The sequence below is a fragment of the Podarcis liolepis genome (genome assembly GCF_965112155.1).
Source record: "Podarcis liolepis genome assembly, chromosome: 1".
NCBI classification, from domain to species: domain Eukaryota; kingdom Metazoa; phylum Chordata; class Lepidosauria; order Squamata; family Lacertidae; genus Podarcis; species Podarcis liolepis.
Window position 1 is genome coordinate 49,716,726 of NC_139554.1, and position 22,940 is coordinate 49,739,665.

A 22,940-nucleotide genomic window follows, 5' to 3' on the forward strand; every position below is an offset into this window, starting at 1 on the left:
CAGAAATTGTGCTCCAGCAGTGCAGTGGAGGCGGGAGGCCCCATTAGCTAAAGTGGTGCTTCAGGTTAAGAACAGTTTCCGCTTAAGAACAGACCTCCAGAATAAATTAAGTTCTTAAACAGAGGTACCACTGTATTAATAGTGAAATTTGGGGGGGGACCCCAAGAGAGTGGAGCCCTAAGCTATAGCTTGTTCAGCTTATACGTAAATCCGGCAGTGGTTATGTATCTGCGCAAAATGTGTTACAATGAACAGAACTCAAAGAAAATATTTGCTATACATTGTCTCCATCTTTTGGATATTCTAGGAAATGCATTTCAGAAATCTATCCATGCAGTACATGTAAAACATATACACCCACAAAGTTCAAAATTGTATATTATTTTTGTGTTTTCACTCAGTTACTTTGCAGCGAAGTTCTTTGGGAGGGGGCAGGAGAAGTGCCCCCCCCCCAAGTTTATTAGCATTGCCATTAATATGGTGTGGGTGTGCTGTATCATGTGATCACTTATGTAGAGCAGGGCTTACCTGCCCCCCCCCCCGAAAATATTTTATTGGAGTTGGCACTCCTGCTACATCTTAGTTGCGACACCCTGCAGCACCCCATAGGCTTGGCATCCAGTGCAGAGGAACTGGTCACACTGCCCTAAATACATCTCTGTCAGTGAGCAGCTCTCTTTTGCACAAGCTGCAGCTTCTTACATAGAGCACATGACAGCAGACTGCTCTTGAGGTTAACAATGTGTGAGTCAAGAGTAGCTGTGGATGTGAATGAACCCTGTAACATTCTCATGCGCCATATTTCCTGAATGACAAAGTCACTTCCTGTATGGTTTCTTGAAAAAGATTTAAACGTTTCTTTATGCTTTGGGTTATATTTTGTATATTAATCAAAGAAAAATTATTTTAAAAAGAGAAATGTGATTGGAAGGAAAAGATTCAAATTTGAGTTCTGCCAGAATAAGAGCAACACTAGTTTTGTTAGATTATAATGCAGCACAAGCACTGTAGAAAATGGTAGGCTATTAAATCAGGGTATTCATTTATATCCTGCATTTTTTCCCCATAGGCTCTGTGATTACATCTGCCTTCTGGTTTTGCAACATTGAAACTGGCCATGTTCTTCCTGGAGAGGACAAACTCCGGGGTTACGTCATGTGTTTCCTTGTGAGAGGAAGGGCAGGATATAAATGTGACTAGATAGGGAGACAAATAAAATAGCAAGGCATAGGCTTGCTTCTAGGAACAGGCAACAAGCATGTTGCTAAGATGTAATATTCACTTGCAAACATTGTACTTCTTTTGGATAAAATGAAGCACAGGGAAAGCCAGTGCTCTCTTCACCAGTTGTGGTTGCTATGGCAGTTGGTCTACATTGTTCATTTTAAAACAGTGTATTTTTCCATGATTCACTGAATATTCTTAGCCATTCTTCCCTTCTACTTTGAGCCATCCCTCTACTGCCTGCCACCTTATTCTCTGCTGTTAATAACTGTTGGCCAGGTTACAGCACACTTGGAAATGTTTAAAAAGGAACTGACTCTGAAAGTCAAATTTCCTGAGCACCTCTTCTGTCAAACAAGCAGTTCAGTCAATGATACAGAACTTACCTTGAGCTTCAAAAGACCATTCAGACTGCTTGATCTGCTTTTAATTGCTTGCTTGCTTCATTTATTTATGTTTACTGCTTTGGGGATTATTGTGATGTTTATAAGTGCTACAAATAAACAAACGAATAAGTAAGAACCTATTCCTATAAATACGCAGTAAGCCCTTAACACTCTTTAAGTGCTGTACTACTTGCACAGATAAAAGTTGAAATGAGTTTACATTTAAGGCAACCCCCCAAAGAATCTTGAAAACGGTGCATTAAACATCATTGAAGTTCATCCTAAAAAGGTTAATTTCCAACCTTAATTTCCCACTCTAAATCATGGGCTATTGCAGATGGAGAGTGGGCTGGGAGGGAGGCAGTGCAGAAGGTCTCAATGTCAAAACATGGGTAAGTTCCACTCGATGCTGTGGAAAGGGGAAGAGAGAGCTAGAAATGAAACTGCTACTTATTGCCGCAGAAACATGTTTAGCACCACATCTAGTTTGGCCGAAAGACAGACTCCTTCAAGCAAGCATAGGAAACCTGTGGCCTCCCAGATGTTCTTGGATCATCCTCTCATCATCCTTGACCATTGTCCATGCTGACTGGGGCCAAGATGAGTTGGAGTCCAGCAGTTTCTGTTAGGATTTTTATCTATCCGAGCTGCTCCAGCGAATGGTACTAGGATTTGTATACATCATGTGAGTGTCTGAGAGAGCGTGAGAAAGGAAGTCTGTATTATCTCTTCCTTCTGAGTACTATTGGAAGTTAGTTTCACTTCTGTGGGTGTCACAGTTTTCTGTACTGGTGTTCAGAGAGCAGAGACATACTGATGGAGTCTCTGTATAAAAGACTGCAAATAAAGTAGTTTTAGAATTACAATTGAGTCTTTCTTCTGCTATGATATGCCAGAAGACTGGCGTGCTCTTTTCAGGAGAGAAGGGTCGCTTACTACCGGCTACTCTGGACTGAAGGAGATTTACAGCCAGAGGGGGCCACCGGGGATTGCTCCGGAGACTTGGAACATTTGCAGCCTTCCCAGGGCATGTTTCCCACAGTTTCTAGAGGGCCACAGGTGCCTCATTTCTGGTTTCAGGGATGATAGAAAGATGGTCTACACATCTGGTTAGATGCTGCCCCAACAACAATCTCAAATTATGGGGAAAGTGTGTGAATCATACATCCCATTCCCAAGCAATGATATTTGAACATCAAGATCTGCACAGATACACAGACGCTGTACTTCCTTATATTAAAGTGTGCACCGATAATGTAACAACAGAGAGGTTCATTAGAGTCTATGGGAACTGCAAACCCTGGATGGCTGCTGAAGTAAGGTCACTCCTGAAAGCTTGGGATACTGTCTTCAAGGCAGGGAACACAGATATATACAGAGGGGCAAGAACAAAGCTCAGGAAAGGCATTAAGGTGGCAAAACAACAATATAAGCTTAAGGTGGAGAATTGCCTAGCTGATAACAACGCGAAACAAGTGTGGCAGGGACTGCAGCACCTAACCAACTACAAGGGCAATACGAGGAACACAGTTAAGGCTGATGATTTGTTGGCAGAGGAGCTGAATATCTTCTTCACCCGCTATGAGGTAAAAAGATCAGGTATCATAGCTCCTGCCTGCCAGCCTACAAACTCTCAGCCACTTATTCTATATGACCATCAAGTGAAAGGTGCATTGAAGGCGGTGAATCCCAGTAAAGCTGCTGGTCCAGATGGGGTGCTGGGGATAGTGGTAAAAAACTGTGCCGATCAACTAGCAGGGGTCCTGACAAGGATTTTTAACATCTCTCTGCAAACGGCTTGTGTTCCATAACATTTGAAAGCAGCCACCATTTTCCCAGTCCCAAAGGAAACAGCAACTAACTGCCTAAACGACTACAGACCTATTGCATTAACATCTGTAGTGATGAAATGCTTCGAGAGATTAATCCTTCAACACCTTAGGACATGTTTTCCAATGGATTTTGATAAACATCAGTTTGCCTATAGGAGAAATAGGTCAACAGATGATGCCATAGCTACAGCCTTTCACCTTGCAGGGAGTTATCTGAAGAGACCGGGGAATTATGTTAGAATGTTGTCTATTGATTATAGCTCGGCTTTTAATACCATCCTTCCGGACATTCTTATCAAAAAGCTGGTGGAACTAGAGCTTTCTTCTACCATCTGTGACTGGATTAAAGACTTTCTGAGGGATCGGACACAAACAGTAAGGATTGGGCCTGTTACATCTCCCTCCCTGAAGCTCAGCACTGGCACCCCACAGGGATGTGTGCTGAGTTCCTACCTGTACTCGTTGTATACATATGATTGTAATTTCATCTGATCCACTGTAATTATTAAGTTTGCAGATGATGCTACCATAATGGGTTTAATTACAGGTGGAGATGAATCAGCATATAGGGAGGAGGTTCAACAAGTCTCCACATGGTGCCTAGAGAACAACTTGCACCTTAATATCAGCAAGACAAAGGAGATGGTGTCGGACTTTCAGAAGAAGAGAGGGGTACTAGCCCCGTTGTATATTGGGGGGTGGGGGTGGAGAGAGTCTCTTCCTTTAATTTCCTGTGAGTTTACCTTAGTGAAGACCTCACTTGGAAAAACAATATAACTCAGGTGATTAGGAAAGCCCAACAGAGACTCCATTTTCTCAGGGTCTTGCGAAAGAACAATGTTAAACAACAATTGATGACCACCTTCTACCGGTCCACAATAGAAAGTGTCCTCTCACAGTGTGATACGTTGGCTTGACAGTCACAGACAGAAAGTCTTTACAGAGGGTGGCGAACACAGCACATGGTATTATGGGCTGTCACCTGAGCCCGCTAGATGACATCGCAAGGGATTGTTGTCTTAGGAGAGTGAGAAAAATTCTCAGGGACGATTCACACACCAGCCAGCACCTCTTTAATCTTCTACCCTCAGGCAGGAGATGTATAATCAGTTGTGCCAACAGGCTAAAAAACAGTTTCTATCCGTGGGCTGCTGAACGGAAAATAATATAGTGCAACTGACTTTCGGGGTTGGTGTGTTGTGCGACAAGCACACAGAGTGTAATGAGACTAAGTGTTTGGAGGGAAGCTCAGTTAATTTCATTGTACACAGGTTGTACATTGACAATAAAGGTATGATGATGATACTGTTACTGTAACTGTATCTGATTAAAATTACTGGCTTTTTGTATGAGAGCTTTTGGCTTTGAGATATGATAATATGGGGGGGAAATTGTATATATGTTTTCATTATTTCATTATTTTAAACCCACTATGTCAGGGAAGAAATAGGCCGCTCCTCTTTTTTGTATGGAGAAGCATTCGACCATGTAATGACTCTCCTTCAGTCAGAAGTGATACGACGACAGTTTGAGAACACTTACCACATGTGCAGTACATGTAGTCTGGATCAATCACGGTGATGGTCCTCTGATCTGATAGAACATCACCCTCTCAGATTTTATGTGAAAGGTTGAGTGTTTGAAAGCATCCCCAGTGTGAAAACAAAACTCCACACATCAAAATTTTACTGCCTCACAGACAAAGTCATTCATATGGGATAAGTGATGGCCACATTAAAACTGCGGTGGTACAGTCAGTCCATGCATGCAAGGACTGAACCACATAAAAATGAACATGTCAAGCTGGGAGGGAAGCAGTTTTGCAGATAGGCTCCCACCCCAGTGAAAGCAAGTTGGGAAAAGTGGAGAGAGGGTTTTTCAAGCCCGAATTGGTTTTGAATAGTAGTTTTAATATCAACATTTGCTGATTTGCCAAAAACAATCCCCTAAGTATCCAGTAGATGGTGGAAGGACATCACAAATGCTTCTCAGTTCAAATGGTTTTCTAAATGCAGCAGAGTTAAATATATTACAGCAATCTTCTCCCCTATCTATCAATAGACATGTTTTTATGTAAGTAGTTCTGCCATTTTCATCCTCTTCATTTAAATTATACAAATGTATCAGAATATGCATTGTTGAATTGATGTCTTACTATATAATCTGATCCCATGAATACTGAGCTCTTACAACCCTCCTGGCATATGATATTTTGAAATCTTATAACCTTCCTATACACTGCACATATGTATCAATAAGACCCCTAGAGGACATATATGTGTTGTAGTGCTGTGAAAGAGAGGGAGGCTTGGTTCACAAGCACATCCTGCTAGTGTGTGTGTGTGTGTGTGTGTGTGTGTGTGTGTGTGAGAGAGAGAGAGAGAGAGAGAGAGAGAGAGAGAGAGAGATTAGATTGTAACAAAACTAAGCGGCTGACAAGAAATAGTAAAACTATCAACAAAAGCAGTTAAAAGCAAGTAACTAAAAACATTTTAAAACAATTTGAAAATGCAGTAAACTGAAAAGAGCTTAAAACACATCGACAGCTACCTTTCTGGACAGGCTTGCCTAAACAAAAATGTTTTAAGCAGGCCCCCAAAAGGATACAGTGAAAGCGTCTGCCTGATGGAAGCGGTTCCAAAGTGTAGGTGCTAACACACTAAAAGAACAATTTCTTACAAGTATGGAACACGTATTGTACCAGATCAAAGTGGTCAAGTGGTAAGGTGGTCCTGAAACTAAACTGGTCCCAAGCTTCTTAAGTGCTTGATATACCAATAGCACTACCTTGAACGTGGTGCATCCTGGTAACAAATCAGCAACCAGTCCAGATCTCTGAGCAGGGTTGGATGCTGGCAGGGTCTCGCTCCTGTCAACAGCAGTGCTGCAGCATCCTGCACTATCTGCAGTACAATCATACTTCGGGTTACAGCCGCTTCAGGTTGCGTTTTTTCAGGTCACAGACCGCCGAAACCCGGAAGTACCAGAACGGGTTAGTTCTGGGTTTCAGCGGTCACACATGCACAGAAGTGCTAAATCGCACTTCACGCATGCTCAGAAGAGCCGAATTGCAACCCGCACATGCGCAGACATGCAGGCGCAGGTTGTGAATACTGCGGGTTCCGAACGTGCATCCCGCACTGATCACATTCGCAACCCAAGCATCCACTGTATCCTGATCAAGTGAAAGGGAAGCTTCACACAGAGTCCACTGCAGCACTGAAGCCACCGCTGCCTGGCCTGCCATGGTAAAGCTCCTTCAGGGGCAGTCCAGGGAGGTTAATGGACCAATTGCTCTATCACATGAACCACTCGCTTACAGTGCCTCTGTCTTGCCAGGATTCAAGTTCAGCTTATTTTCCCTCATCCATCCCACCACTTTGTCCAGGTACCACTCCAGGTCCTGCACAGCCTCCCCTGATTCAGATGTTATGGAGAAATTCTAATGACAGCTTCATATAGATTTCGAACAGCATGAGAGAGAAAACGGCGCCCCGTGGAAATGCCTAGCACAACCACTAGGGGCCCCCAAAAGCACTCTTCCAATGCTTGAGAATAACCAGGATTTGTTCCCAAAGGCAAGACTGGAACCATGTGATTCAGTCAATGGCACTGTAAGCCACATGAGGGACGCGGGTGGCGCTGTGGTCTAAACCACTGAGCCTTGGGTATGCCAACTAGAAGGTCGGTGGTTCGAATCCCCGCGACGGCGTGAGCTCCCGTTGCTCGGTCCCTGCTCCTGCCAACCTAGCAGTTCGAAAGCACGTCAAAGTGCAAGTAGATAAATAGGTACCGCTCCAGCAGAAATGGCTTAGTCATGCTGGCCACATGACCTGGAAAAACTGTCTGCGGACAAATGCCGGCTCCCTCAGCCAGTAAAGTGAGATGAGAGCCGCAACCTCAGAGTCGTTTGAGACTGGACTTAACTGTCAGGGGTCCTTTACCTTTTTTAACTGTAAGCCACAGAGAGGTTAAGAAGCAGGAGCAAAGTGACAGTCCCCTTGTCCCGCCCTCTGTAAAGGTCACCCATCAAAGCATCTAAAGGCACACACCTTCATTTCCAATCAGTACATATCCCACAGCTTCCTGATGAAATCCTTTTTGTACCATAGATGTTCCAGTTTATTTTTGCCCCACTTTTGTTGTGCAGTACTGCCCCTCCAGACAGCAATAATGTGGTACCTTTGGTGAAGCATCAGAGAACATACTGAAGCAGAATAAATCTACCACTAAACTAATGCACAATGATTGTGCCAAGAATGCACCCACAATAAAACACCACTCTGGAGGGGACCTTAGTCAAATTTGTGTGGGGTTTTTAAACCCCCATCATTTATTATTTTACCTGTTTCGTAAAAAAATAATATTGTGTGGGCAGATTGTTTCTCTTTGTTTCAAATATATCCAACAACTTGACTTTTAAGACCTACAGATGACACCCTGCTGTTAATGCCCTGCTTCCATGGGGCACAGAGATTTTTTGTTGTAACTGCAGAACTCTATTCTTCTGGTCTTTTGTCTGCAGCTTCTGATATTCAGTGCTATATTGCCACTGTACATTTAGCTATTGTCCCACTGATAGACCTAATATCCTCCATGAATCCCCATAATCCTTTTTTAAAAATCCCTTTAAAATCCTTGTACTGTAATGGGGAGGAGCTGCCTTATTCTAAGTGAAACCACTGGCTCGTCTCGCACAGTTCTGGCACTACTGACAGCAGCGTTCCAGGTTCTCAGGCAGAAGTCTTTCCCAGCTCTGCTACCAGAGGTTATTTACCCAGAGATATTAGAGAATTGAATGTCAAGGCATTGTGCACACAAGGCATGTGCTCTGTGACTGAGTTTGGGGCCCATTATACACATGCTTTGCATTTCCTTGGCCTGTGTCGACACAATAACCAGATCTATAATATCTAAAATGTATGTTTGCTCTAAAAATCATTCTCTTCCACTGTGTATTCCATTTGAACAGCAATCATAAATGCATACTAGCAGCAAGAACAATCCTCAGAGTTTTTAGTTGGTGTGGGTGCCTGTAAGCCTTCCCCTCTGCAGCTAATAACAGCTTCAGAGTGGGGGGATGAATTTGCACTGGTGAATCAGTAAAACGACAACACCATTAAAAGAAATCACACAATGGTCCTGATCCGAATCCCACATGCACGCATGTGCATGGAGCTTTATTCATGGAACCCACACATAACGTCTACTGTGGCCCTCAGAATCTACACTGGAGTAAACAACGTTTGCTTACTCTTGGGTGTTCTTTGCAGGTAAACAGATTTTTCACATAAAAAGACACTAAAAGGACTCAGCTATATAGCTGCAAATAAAACGTTTAAAGTGCCGTATACAATGTGACACTAAATGATGATCATGAGCCTTATGGAAAATTCAATGTATTTTTTTTTAAAAAAAAAACATTTTCAGAACATTTTTTATATGTGTATAGATTCCACCTATGAGAATTAGGGAAATTCCTTATATCCATCACAAAAGTACAGGGGGAGGTGTATGTAGATGATGTGCTCAATTCAGAGAGCCATACCTATTTTAAGCAAGTGCCCAAACTGTAATCAGTGGTCTCCCAAAACAGTGTCTCCTTGTGACCACTGAATCACATATCTCACAGATGGCTGTGAGTCAGAAACTGTATGTGTGTGCATGCGCATGTAGTGTGGTGGGGAGAAAGGCTGGGTGACTAGGATGGTGCGGTGTTTGTGCTTGAATAACCATTTATGTCTGAAGATAGCAGAGAGCTGCAAGGAGAATATCTGAAAGAATCTGCTCTCTGTGAGTGTAGAAATGGATGCGGAGTGACAAGTGCAAGTTGCAGGTTTACTTAACTGGAAAACTGGTAATACATCTAGAGTTCATGTTGTTATGTGCAGTTCCATAATAAAAGCCATGACATCTTTGAACAGATTTAAAACCCATAGGATCTGGAGAACTATTATTGCAGGTGAATAAATTGTCACCTTCATATAAGCTGCCTTCAGCTGTCCATTTTTCCACGGGAGGAGGGGAAAATGAGAATAGCAGCACTCATTCTCTATCGCCTTCCATGAGCTGGAGGGCAACTGTCTCTGCAATGGAGAGTCAACACTGCAAGTGAAAGTTCCCCATGCATTTTAAGACCCTGGTTTTCCAGGACTTTAAAATGCACAGGAGTCTGACTACAAGAAAGAAGATTCCACCTAAACATTAGGAAGAACTTCCTGACAGTAAGAGCTGTTCGACAGTGGAATTTGCTGCCAAGGAATGTGGTGGAGTCTCCTTCTTTGGAGGTCTTTAAGCAGAGGCTTGACAACCATATGTCAGGAGTGCTCTGATGGTGTTTCCTGCTTGGCAGGGGGTTGGACTCGATGGCCCTTGTGGTCTCTTCCAACTCTATGATTCTATGATTCTATGATAGAGCAGGCTAGGAATGGACAAATCTGCTCATTTTTCCAATCTTAAGTTCAGATCTCTACATTTCTGCATCACTTGGTGAGTTAAAAGTCCTCATGAAAACCATGAATGTATTCAGTTTTGCCTAATATTTGCAAGCATTTCCCCCTAATGTAATGCTTTAGTATCCACACCTCTTCCTAATACATGCATTTCTGTGCACATATTTTGGTTGAAAACTGCATGTCAGAATTCAGGAGTTGCTTTTCAGTTCATGTATCATCATGGGAAGTGCAAATTAGATAAGTCTAAATTAAATTGTGAGCCAAGCTATATTTCTTCTTCCATTCTTACTGCAGACATTCACCCTCCAACTCAACTGGAGCCACCCTTAGAAGTGTACATAGTGCTCTTGCTTGGCACAGCATTATCTAACCTCCCTATAACAAATCAGAATGAATGCTCAATAAATAGCTGGTGTCTTCTAACCTCCCTGCAAATTTTGTTCAAACAAATGATGAATGCTCAGTGAACAGGTCACCTGGAAATGACCTCAGGAGTTGTGAATATTTTACAATGCCACTAGTCTATTGGTTGGAAACCTTCCATTTGCTTCATTTGGATGACACAGTGGAACTCATTTGGCTAATGAAACAGGGTTTCCACATGAACTTCTGGATCTGAGCACAACTGCTCCTTTGTCAGCGAGGTCCCCCTACACAAAAGCCCCCACCCTTCTCATTGTCCTAGAAGGGGTTCCTTATTGGTGTCCTTGCTATTGCCTAGCTTTGAAGTCTGGCTTGTTATTTGGTTATATCTCGGGTTGCAAAAAAACTGATACAGTTGATCCGGTTTCCATTGTGAGGGAATGATTTCATGTAAAGCAAGCGAAAAGGCACCAACCAGTTTGTTGGCCGGCTGAGTGGAACTGAGAGTGTGTTGCATGCAATGCTCACTTTAACAATGCAAATCTGGCACAATTCTACAGAGAAACTCAATGAACAGAGTTGAATCAAAACAAAAGTACCATATTTTTTGCTCTATAAGACTCACTTTTTCCCTCCTAAAAAAGTAAGGGGAAATGTGTGTGTGTCTTATGGAGTGAATGAAGGCTGTGCAGCAATCCCAGAAGCCAGAACAGCAAGAGGAATCACTGCTTTCGCTGCGCAGTGATCCCTCTTGTTGTTCTGGCTCCTGAGATTCAGAATATTTTTTTTCTTGTTTTCCTCCTCCAAAAACTAGGTGCGTCTTGTGGTCTGGTGTGTCTTATAGAGTGAAAAATACGGTATCTCGGTCTAACACAAACCAAGAGGGATCACCTGGTTGCCAGGAGCTGATACATAAAGGAACTGAATCTAAACTCTTGTTATCTTCCTCCATCAGGAAAAAATCGTTTACCATATGATATAGGTAAAGGGACCCCTGACCATTAGGTCCAGTCGTCACCGACTCTGGGGTTGCGGTGCTCATCTCGCTTTATTGGCCAAGGGATCCGGCGCTTGTCTGCAGATAATTTTCCCGGGTCATGTGGCCAGCACGACTAAGCTGCTTCTGGCGAACCAGAGCAGTGCACGGAAATGCTGTTTACCTTCCCACTGGAGCAGTACCTATTTATCTACTTGCACTTTGATGTGCTTTCGAACTGCTAGGTTGGCAGGAACCATATGATATAAGCAGCGGTAAAACATGAGTGATTCAGTGTGCATTCAGATAAGGGTTGAATAACCTTAACCAATTAGAGAAACCAGTAATAATAATCACCAGCCTATTGTTTGGAAGAGTCCTGCAAGGCATCTCAGGTGGAAGGGGAGAGGGCAGTATTTATTTCTTAACTATTCTTTCCACAGCTGTTGAAGTATTAGGAATTTGGCAATCCTATGGTTCTACAGCTAGCATTTCTGGAACACAGAATTATGCTTTAAAAAATCCACACTGCTCCCAAAAAGTAGCCAGGATTGGCTGAAACACAGAATTTATTTAATTAGGTCTGGGGAAACCCCTGACATTGACTAGCATTAAAATGAGCATATGGTGTTGGCATCCTAGATCACTAGTAGTTTTTACATGAAAGAACCGCCCTCTAACTAATCTTCACTGAAAAACTGAGCTATTTACTGAGAGTGAAAACATCTATCTTTCCACCAAGAACTTTGAAACCAGATACAAGGTATAGGAATATGAACTTCTCATCTTTTGCATTTATCTTTAATACACCATGTGAACCCATAGCCTTAAGACAGCATCAGTCTCAAAGTAAGATTTTAGGTGACAAGCTGCACCCAACATTTTAGGCATGGTCCTTCCTTCTGCACTTAGGGCTCCACTAATGGAATGGGGGGTTGCCAAATCCCCCTCCTTCTTGCAGCCCTCCACACCACTGCATCTGCAGTTATTGAGGATTCTTCTAGAACAGGTTTTGCGGGGAAACGGGACCACAGGAGGAATGGAAAATATCACCTTTCTGCTTCCATTAGCACAGGCTTCTGATGTATCAAAAGCCCTTCTGTAGACAGAAAGACTTTTTCTGTTCATGGAAAGGCAATGTTGGATGCAATCCTTCAGCACCATTAGGCAGAATGGTAGGATACAAATTTAATAAATAAATACCAACATACATGAACACAAATACAAATACACTTTCTTCAATTTTAGTGAATTAAGCTTATGGTTTTGTGTTTGTCTTCCAATATGTGTCATCTTTCTGTCCTGAATGTTTTTAAAATTGCATGTGCCTATCCATAATTTGCTACTACGACTGAAACAAGGATTGTGGATGCATGTGAAGAGGATTGGGAGCCAGGATTCAAAGCTCCATACTCAAGTCTTTGGCCCCCAGTAAAGCTTAAAATTCCCCAATTCAACTGAAATTATTATTATTATTATTATTATTATTATTATTATTATTACCCCGCCCATCTGGCTGGGTTTCCCCAGCCACTCTGGGAGGCTTCCATAAAACATCAGTCATTAAAAACTTTCCTAAACAGGGCTGCCTTCAAATGTCTTCTAAACATCAGATAGTTGTTTATTTCTTTGACATCTGATGGGAGGGCATTCCACAGGGCAGGTGCCACTACCGAGAAGGCCCTCTGCCTGGTTCCCTGTAACTTCACTTTTTGCAGTGAGGGAACCACCAGAAGGCCCTTGATGCTGGACCTCAGTGTCTGGGCTGAACGATGGGGGTGGAGACGCTCCTTCAGGTATACTCGGCCGAGGCCATTTAGGGCTTTAAAGGTCAGCACCAACACCTTGAATTGTACCCAGAAACGTACTGGGAGCCACTGTAGGTCTTTCAGGACCAATGTTATGTGGCCTCACTGGCCACTCCCAGTCACCAGTCTAGCTGCCGTATTCTGGATTAGTTGTAGTTTCTGGGTCACCTTCAAAGGTAGCCCCATGTAGAGTGCGTTGCAGTTGTCCAAGCAGGAGATAACTAAAGCATGCACCACTCTGGCAAGACAGTCCGCGGGCAGGTAGGGTCTCAGCCTGCGTACCAGATGGAGCTGGTAAACAGCTGCCCTGGGCACAGAATTGACCTGCGCCTCCATGGACAGCTGTGAGTTCAAAATGACTCTGAGGCTGCGCACCTGCTCCTTCAGGGGCACAGTTGCCCCATTCAGGACCAGGGAGTCCCTGGTTCGGGTTGCGAACACTGCAGGTTGCGAACGTGCCTCCCGCACAGATCACATTCGCAACCTGAGGTTCAACTGTAGTAGAAGGTTATGGCAGTGTGCTTCTAACTGGAGCCCCCAGGTGAGCTCCCGTCATTTCTGACCATAAGTCTAAAAAGGTTGGGATGATGGGACCCAATGTTGAAGAGCACTGTGCAGTCCTGGTTATAGCTGGATTGCAGAGTTGAGAAGACCAAGAGATCACAAAGAGCACATGGCAATAGTCCAGCATCAGTACCTGGATTGGTGCACCATGTGAGCCAAAGGCCATGTCAAGGCTCAGGTAACCTGGAGCCAAAGGGCAGGTCATTTGGAGAGTCATCCCAGCACCAGACTAAAGCCTGATTGGGCTGCATTTGGAAAATGCATGCATTTCTCTGCAGAGTACTGTTCTGCATATAGTTGAATACAGAAAGGATGCAGGAATTGAAGAGATTTCACAGTGACTAGTTAACAGAGAATGAAGGCAATGAAAGTTACTATAGAATTCATCCGATAGAAGTTAATGTTTAAAAATGGTGAATCAATGAGCCCATTCAAGGTTATTCCCATTGAGGGACTAGAATCATGGAAGCAGACCATGAATCATACCCAAGTAGTATGGGTAACAGTGTAATTGAGAGGTAAATGAAATTATGATTCCACGGCTATGGAGCAGAGATTGACGAGGCAGCCAAAAGCATTATTGAAGATAGAGATCCTAGATCCTTTTCCAATTAGATAACTGTCAACTTGGGCAAAAATTAAACAGCAGCAGCATTTTCACAAATAAAGTCTCATTCCAAAAGTCTTTCCAGACATTTTTGTGGGAGGTATTCTGGAAAAAGGAAATTGGAATATCAAGCACAGCTGATTAATTAAATTACCATAACTGGCAGAACTGGAAAAGTCCCAAGAGTATAGATTGGATGCAGCAGGAATCACTACAGTGGTGCCCTCCAGATGTTGTTGGATTGAAAACCCTACCAACCCTGACTATTGGCCATGCTGCCTGGGACTGATGTAGCATCTGGAAGGCAACACACTGACTGCCTACCCCTGTGATACAAGGTGAGTAAGATACAGGTCTCTCAATTCCCCCCTCCAGCCTTCAGGAGCCAACATGTAGGAGGAAGTCTTTCAACTTTTGTTGCCTTAATTCATGTAGAGAAGGAGGCCTGAATTACCCACAGTTTCTCCAGTTGGCAACCATCACTTTTAAAATTACTGAAACATAGTTGTTTTTTGTTTCCATGGACATTTTTCTCAGCTGGATGTGGAGAAGTAAATTAAAAATTTGTGCCATGGAGCAAAACGTGACGTCCACATCTATAAGGGCAGCATATGCTTGGTCCCACCAGAAAGCTGTGTGGTTGTACTTGAAGTAACAGATGGCATGACTAACCCAATGATATTCTGAAAATGTTAAGAAGAGAATTAATGTACAGTTCGTTGACAGAAAATATCTGATGCAAGGGACAAAGCCACGACAGAGTGGCTGTCTTGGCAAAATTGCATGGCTCTAATTGTATGGTATGTTTTGGGTTTTTTTGAATACAAGGAGATAATTATGCATTATAACAACATATAAGAATAAGCTTAAGTTTTCATGGGGGAGCATCTATATTATTATTAGCATTATTTATTTGAAACATTATACAAAAAAAGTCTCAAAAGTGTCTTACTGTCATGGAATTCTACTCAGTATTGATCCACAGTAGATTCCAATGTATAGTTAGCAGAGTAACAACTTAAACATGTTGCAGGATTCCAAAAAAAACCAGAGGCAATTGTATTTCATCCAGCAAAGCTTTACTGCTACTGAAGGCAAATGAGCATAATGGTCACAAATCCAATACATTCAAGATTGGCACTGTCCATAAGAAATCCAGTTGCAGTAGACTTAATTTAAACTTATAATAACTTATAATAAGTCTAAACTTTAACACTAAGCATACTATATATACCACACCAGAAGGAAGAGAGATAGAAAGAGAAAGTGGAAACCCAGGCTCCTTCAGGCCCTACTTTTATAGTTAGCATGACTTTGACTGAAAGACATAAGAGAACCAGTTTAAACCAGCTGTACTCAGCTTCTCTGAAGGAATAACCCAAACATCATGAACCTTCTACTTGTTTCTTTCATACAGAGAAGCTTCCAGAAGCTTCCAGAACCCTCTTGAATTAATTAGAATAGGAAAGATCTCTACACATCAGCTCAATACTTTCTGCACTAATAAATGCAAACTGACACTTACAACATCATAAAATTAAAAAAATGAATAAATTAGTTAAAGAACAAGGAAATCAAAATAAAGTGAACAAATATTTCCTGGAGTGCCCAAGCAGCAACACTCTTACAAGGACACATCCTACCTCACCCCACTAAAAGATGAGAACCACAAAAGAGGCCCAAATCATACTAAGTATCATCCAAAGCTAACAGCCAGAAGCCTGGGGAAACAGGAATGCCATAGCCTGTAAGTTAATAATGATGCCGTTGGGTGTATTTTTCTAGGGAAAACATTCCACAGATAAGGAGCCAGCACCAAAATTGGCTGTTCCTGTGTTGTCACCTCCACAGCTCACCAGATCTGCTTCATCAGGTGTATATGAAGGAAATTCAGTTAACATTATCATCAGTTTTGTTCTGAAAGGAATAGCATGTGGAATGCTGGCACTCCCAACCTAATGTGGATGAGAACAGGTTTCTAGGGGGAGAAATTACTATAGAACAGGTGTGGAGAAGTTTGGGTCCTCTAGACAGCCCCAGGAAGCAAAACCCATTGCAAGGGATATGGGGAGCTCAGCAACATCTGGAGGCCCCAAGGTTCCCTACATCTGTTTTAGAGAGTCATAATCCTGTAGGACAGATCCTGAAGCTGAGGCTCCAATACTTTGGCCACCTCATGAGAAGAGAAGACTCCCTGGAAAAGACCCCAATGTTGGGAAAGATGGAGGGCACAAGGAGAAGGGGACGACAGAGGACGAGGTGGTTGGGCAGTGTTCTTGAAGCTACAAACATGAGTCTGACCAAACTGCGGGAGGCAGTGGAAGACAGGACTGCCTGGAGTGCTGGAGTCCATGGGGTCACGAAGAGTCGGACATTACTAAACGACTAAATAACAACAACAAAATCCTGTAGACTTCTGAACACAGCAGGTGAGGCTTCCCCTCCTTTGAACTAAATATTACTTATCATTTCTGTGGTGTTCATGGCATTCCTTAGGGCATATCTCTCTACACCACAGACTTAAATTTGTTTAACAGTTATTCATTCTCTTCAGGGAACCCTTGGAACTGTAGTTCTGCAAAGGTGGCTGGGGATCTCAAAGAATTCTCAGCAACTCATCATCACACAATTCTCAGTATTCTTTAGGGAAAGCTATGACAGTTCTCCAAAAGCATAAAGCTGATATAATTTTGTAGTGCAAAGTAGAAATTTAGTGTCGTCAACTACAATCCAAGCAAGATCACCCCAAGAAAATGCATTGAGGGTTGAATCCAGAGGAGACCCACTGAAATCAATGGGGCTTAAGTTAATCGTGAATAACCTAAGCCCTACTGATTTCAGTGGACCGATTCCAATCACAGCGAAGTGTGGATCCAACACAGGGCTCTTTCCTTCTCTACATTCTACATCTTATCACTCTGGGTCCTGGTTAGCCATCAGAAACTTTGACGATGGAGTTCCTCATCCTTGCTTAAAGAGTCAAGAAAGATCTCAGATGGGCCCTAGAATTGCCTTTTCACTCCAGGTGTGCTGGACTACAACTCCCATCATCCATGACCATGGGCCATGCTGGCTGGGGATGATGGCTGCTGGGATCCAATATCTGGAGGGCCACGGACCTGTCCATCCCTGTTTTAAAAATAAAACAGAAAAATGATTAAGTGTAATAGAGAAGCTTTATACGATTGCTTAATTAGCATTAAGAGGGCACAATTTTTCTTCCTAAGGATGGAGAACAACAGGATGAGCTCCTTATAAATGCATATTAATGGCATCAAGCAACATGATTTTATTATGCACTGTAGATGACCCCAGGAAAGCAAAGGAGTCCCATATGGTGTCTCAGCAAGAGAAGACATCATACACCTACTACAGAAGAAGTCGCAGTGACCCACTTGAGAAAGTAAACAGAGGGCAGGCAAGAAAAGAACTGGGTTCCCTACTTTACTGAATATGAAATGCAAGTCCTATGTGACACTTAAGGAATTGTCATTTTATCAGTTATGATAAATAGAGCAGCTGGGAATGAGATTTTTTTAAAATTCCGTTTTATCCTTTTTCTTTTTATAGAGCTTTTGTGTTCTAGCACAATTGATCGGCTCCTTTGTATTTTGTCTCCAGCAATACCATCTTTGTCATGCGGGTGGTATTTGAAATAGGTTAAGTGCTCCATGTGGTGAACTTAATAATTGTTTCTGATGAGGTTGTTAAGTCGTTTTGGGCAAGATAAAATGACTACCAAATCCTAGCACTCCATCATTTTCCATGAGTTTGTGTTGGGAAGTGATTGATCAGCTCTGTAGAGTGTATGTTACTGTTGAACACAGTGGCCCCTTGCTGGCTCTAGAGCAGTGTTTCCCAACCGGTGTTCCGCGGCACACTAGTGTGCCGTGAGACGTTGCCTGGTGTGCCGTGGGAGGGAGGCGGGCGAGTCGGGCGGCGAGAGGCGGGGCGGCGGCGGCGAGGATCCGCGGTGAGCCGGGGGCGGCTCCGCGGTGGTGGTGCCGAGGTTTCTCTCTCCATTCTCCCCTCACACACACACACAGGAAATAACACAGGATCAGCTGACAGGACCCGGCCAATGGGGTGGCGGCGGGGCAGCGCGCGCAAAAGGGAGGAGCGCGAGACGGCGGCGGTGCAGGGCGGGAGGGCGGCGCATTGCGCGTGCTCAAACCCACCCTCCGAGGCGCAGAGGGGAGCTGGGCAAGCGCCTTCTTCAACCACGCGCTCGTTTAAAGAGGCAGCGCCCGGGCGGAACAGAACTCTGTGCCTCTCGCCTAGGGATGAAGGCGGGCACCGGCTTAAGCCAGTAGTAGCCTAATAATGCATTAACTTCCGTGGGACTTCCAAGTAAACACAGTAGCCCAGCGCCTCCCTCCCCAAAAGGAGGGGGAATTACAGCAGCGCAGGCGACTCCTGCGTCTCCCCGATATTTAAGGCTGCCATCCCTCGTGCACACTTACGCGGGAGCAAAACCCCGTGAACAAACTAGGGCTTACTCCAGAGTAAATACGGGTAGGATCTGGCTGCAGTTGTACAAGAAGAAGCAATTGATAACGTTTTCGCGCCTTCGGGATTGCCTTCCTTCACGCCTTCCTCCTCCCGGGTCCTTGAGAGCGCGGGAAGCGGCAGCGCGAGACCGGCGTTGAGCCCGGTAGATATTGCGCTTGCCAAGGCAGTCATTTGGGAAATGAAAACTTGCAAAGCAAGCAACCAGTTCAATCTGAAGTACGTGTATGCTTAATATCCTGTATCTGAAACCTGTTCTGCCCCCTCCCCCACACTTGGTGCCATTTTTATCTACACATGCAGCAGAGTAAGTTGACCCAGAATAGTACCAATTCAGATGGCAGATGGGAGAATGACAGTGCTGAATGCTTTCCCATGTAGAACAGTCCCTGCAAATAAAAACCTAGCATATTTGGAAGAGGGATGCTAGCCTAACCATTACCTTCTATACTGTTACTATTTTTTTATTTTTTTTACATAAGTAAAAAGTGACCTTTCCCCATCTGGCATGGTGGTGTGCCTCGAGATTTTTTTCATGAAACAAGTGTGCCTTTGCCCAAAAAAGGTTGGGAAACACTGCTCTAGAGATAGGGGCTGTGGTCTCCAGTCCAGGCTTAGGAGTCTCCAGCATCTCAGTTACATAAGCAACTTGGCCTCTGGTGTCTCCTGTTCTGCATTGGTGTTCAAGCCCTCCTTTTATGGAACCACTGGTCCTTCAGCCTTTGAGTGTGCCCAAGTGTGATCATGATACATATGCAGGCAGACGAGCTAACATGGGGTGGAATGATGAGTGGGATGTAGGCAGCACAGGGACCATATCCTATACTCCTTCAATCCACAGGCATGCCCACATCAGTAATACGAGCAGAAGTGTTGGTTAGCCAGGCTAGTGGTCCATAAAGCATTCCTCCCGACTGGCTCAGCTATGTATCCTGGATTTGAACCTGGGGCACCACACATGTGTAAAACATGTGCTCTTAGCTCCTCCTGCAACCACTGTACCCCTAGCATCTATGGCCAGGTACTGAGGTGAGAGAGGCAAACAGCCTGTTATGAGTGTGATTTGGGTCTGCTATTGCGGTTGCGAGGTTAAGTAACTGCTCTGTGAGTTTGAGTTCCTTCTCTTTTGCCTCTGACATTCTGTTTGGTGAGTCACTGGAGGTTGCTACTCACAGTGTGTGTCTGAGTCTGCCCTGGCCCCTTCCTCCTGTTTGACTGCTTGGCAAAAGTGCATTTCCCTCCTTGGGTCGGCCTTGAACCCTTGTCCGAGGAAGACTGTGCGTGCTCTCTGCTGTAGGCATCCTGCCCAGAAATCGTTGTGATTACTCTGTGTTATGTCTTCCACTTACCTACTTTTTGTCCATTATAATAAAAGTGTTTGTGAGGAACATAAGTGTGTGTCTTCTGTGCCAACTTTTAAATGCCTGAAGAAAACTTTACTGTTCCACCAGGCCTATGCAGCAATTAAGAGTACATCGCCCACAATGGTTAATTGATGTTTCTTTTTAATTTTATTTTCTCTTTTAACTAGTTTTCAACTTTCTATGATTCTATTGTCTGGTTTTGTTTTTATATTGTTGTAAACCTCTGCAATATATTTTTATGATACAGTGGTATATAAGTATCTTTATAAATAAAAACAGATAAATTAAATTTGAACACCTGCCTTTAGGGATGACTGGAGACTGACAGTACAGATGGTTATTATCTTATTCACATCCCAATCTATCAAGGCCTGTGCTCTGCATTTGCATCAGTGATCTCTTCCTCATGTAGGCTGCTTCGTTTATTTTCATGGCTTTGCCCAGGAAAAGGAATATGCACATAAGAAATCTTTGAATTGAGGTTTTGTTATTCTCTACCCAGAGGCTCTGGGATGAAGAAGAACTACAATAGTAAATAATATTATTATACTCAAGGTATACCAAATTAGAATTGTCTAACATTCTAGCCACTAATCATATGTGACCAATTTAGAATCTAGATGCAGCTAACTGAATTTTTAATCACACATTAACAACCGTAATAGATGCACGTTTTGGGCAAATGATCTTTTGTGCTCACATTTGTCTGCTGTTAATTACAGTCAGTGTTTGCTCATCGATCATTGTACTTCTGTTACTGCATATTGGTTCTCTGCTGAAGCATAGCACCACTGAAACACCAGCAATACAGCAACACAGAGGGCAAACCTGTCAAACACACTCAGCTCAATTGACCAGAATAACTGCTTTTAGCTAGAAAATAAAAAGGCAAGCTCAAACAACACTGCTCAAGTAGTCCCCTTAAGGACAGGGCAAAGGGCAAGCAAAACTCAGCTGCATTCAGGATGGACAGCAGGAGCAATTGTGCTATGTTCACACAGGAAATGACAGACAGCACCAAAAGCAGGGAGTTACTGCTTCTGGTGTGCCATTTACCAAGATTTTTTCTCTCTCATGTTCTCACTCTATAATGATATGCAAGGGTTTCAACCGAATTTATGAGTTCAGGGTGCTTGGCTTCCACTCTGTGAGACAAACCCTTTCCACACCTCAGTAGGAGCACTGTTCCTGGCATCTGCAGTTGCATGGTGCTACAAGGTAGTAGAGAAGGAGAAGCTTCAGCGGACCCCAAGGATGATGGCAGAACCACATTCTCATGATGGAGTTAATGTGCTGCTGAAGGGCTCCCCCTCAAGCGAAGTGGCTGTATTATCCAAATCACAGTACTCCTCAGGTCAAGACATGAGGCCTTGAAGCCGAGGACATGAAAATTTATAGCAAGGGGGTGACAAGCCCCTGGGCCAGCTCCATTCATTGAAGGCACTTCTGGTGGTCTGCCAGTGCTTGGTCAAAATTAGTGGGAAGCTATGGGGCCATTACAAGAGGGTAATGGTCAGGAAAAAGAAAGCCACTCTAAGACTTTCTTGTAATGGCATCCCACCAGAATAAGGCAAGAGAGTGGGCAAGCTTTTCTGCCTCTGTTTTTCTACCCACATGGTGCTGTTGGGCTAGGAGAAGATCTAGCAACTGCTTCATTTGATATCTTAAATCTTTGGTTTTGATTCATTATTCTGATGGTCATAGGATCTTTGAAGGCTAGGAGTACAAAAACCCATCACAGGTTAGGGCCATCCATCCATCAGCCCCACACAAAATAACATGCACAATCTACACATGCCTCCAATTCCCTGTAGTCTAGTATGTGGAAATTAGGACAAGTTAATAGACACAGATCCAGCACTCAATGACTGTGTCAGTCATTTCAAAGACAACGCAATAAAGTTCAAATGTAGACTGTCCATGATGCTGAGCAAAAACTAAGGTGCAAGGTTGCTCCTACATGAATATTTTTGTTGGAACAGAATGCTGGACTAGTTTGGCCTTTGCTTTGAGGCAGTTTCCTTCGCTCTCTCTCTCTCACTTAGTTTGTCACCCTTTAACTTTTCTTGCCTTTAACAGCTGCATCAATAGAAATTCAACAGGTCCCACCATGATTACAAAGGATGTGTCAAGGGGTAAGGTAGGTAGCTGTTACTGCAAATACCATGTATTTGTTTTTACCAATGTAAGGTAAAAAGGTAAATGACCCCTGGACAGTTAAGTCCAGTCAAAGGCAACTATGGGGTGCAGCACTCATCTCCGCTTTCAGGTCGAGGGAGCCGGTGTTTGTCCGAAGACAGCTTTCTGAGTCATGTGGCCAGCATGAATAAACCACTTCTGGCACAACGGGACACCATGATGGAAACCAGAGCGCATGGAAACGCCATTTACCTTCCTGCCACGGCAGCACCTATTTATCTACTTGCGCTGGTGTGCTTTTGAATTGGTAGGTTGGCAGAAGCTGGGACAGAGCAATGGGAGCTCACCCCGTTGCGCGGACTTGAACTGCCAACCTTCTGATCAGCAAGCCCAAGAAGCTCAGTGGTTTAGACCACAGCGCCACCCGCTCCCTCCCAGGCAAGGTGGAGCCAGCTGCCCCTAAGGATTAGCTTCCCCAAGACCTGGATCTTGGGCATTGCCCCTCCCTTCCTTCTCCTTTCTAGAAGGGCTAGTCATTTGGTGGGTGGAGGCGGGGAAGGATACAGCCTCCTCCTCCTTCCCAAGGACCTGTGCTTGCTTTTGGCAGGCAGAAACCCCTCAGGTTCAGCTTCGCCCCCCCCCCATCGCCACACCTGTTGAATTTCTGCATCAAAGGCGCCTTCCGCAGCACCATTGGAAGGAGCCCTGAGGAA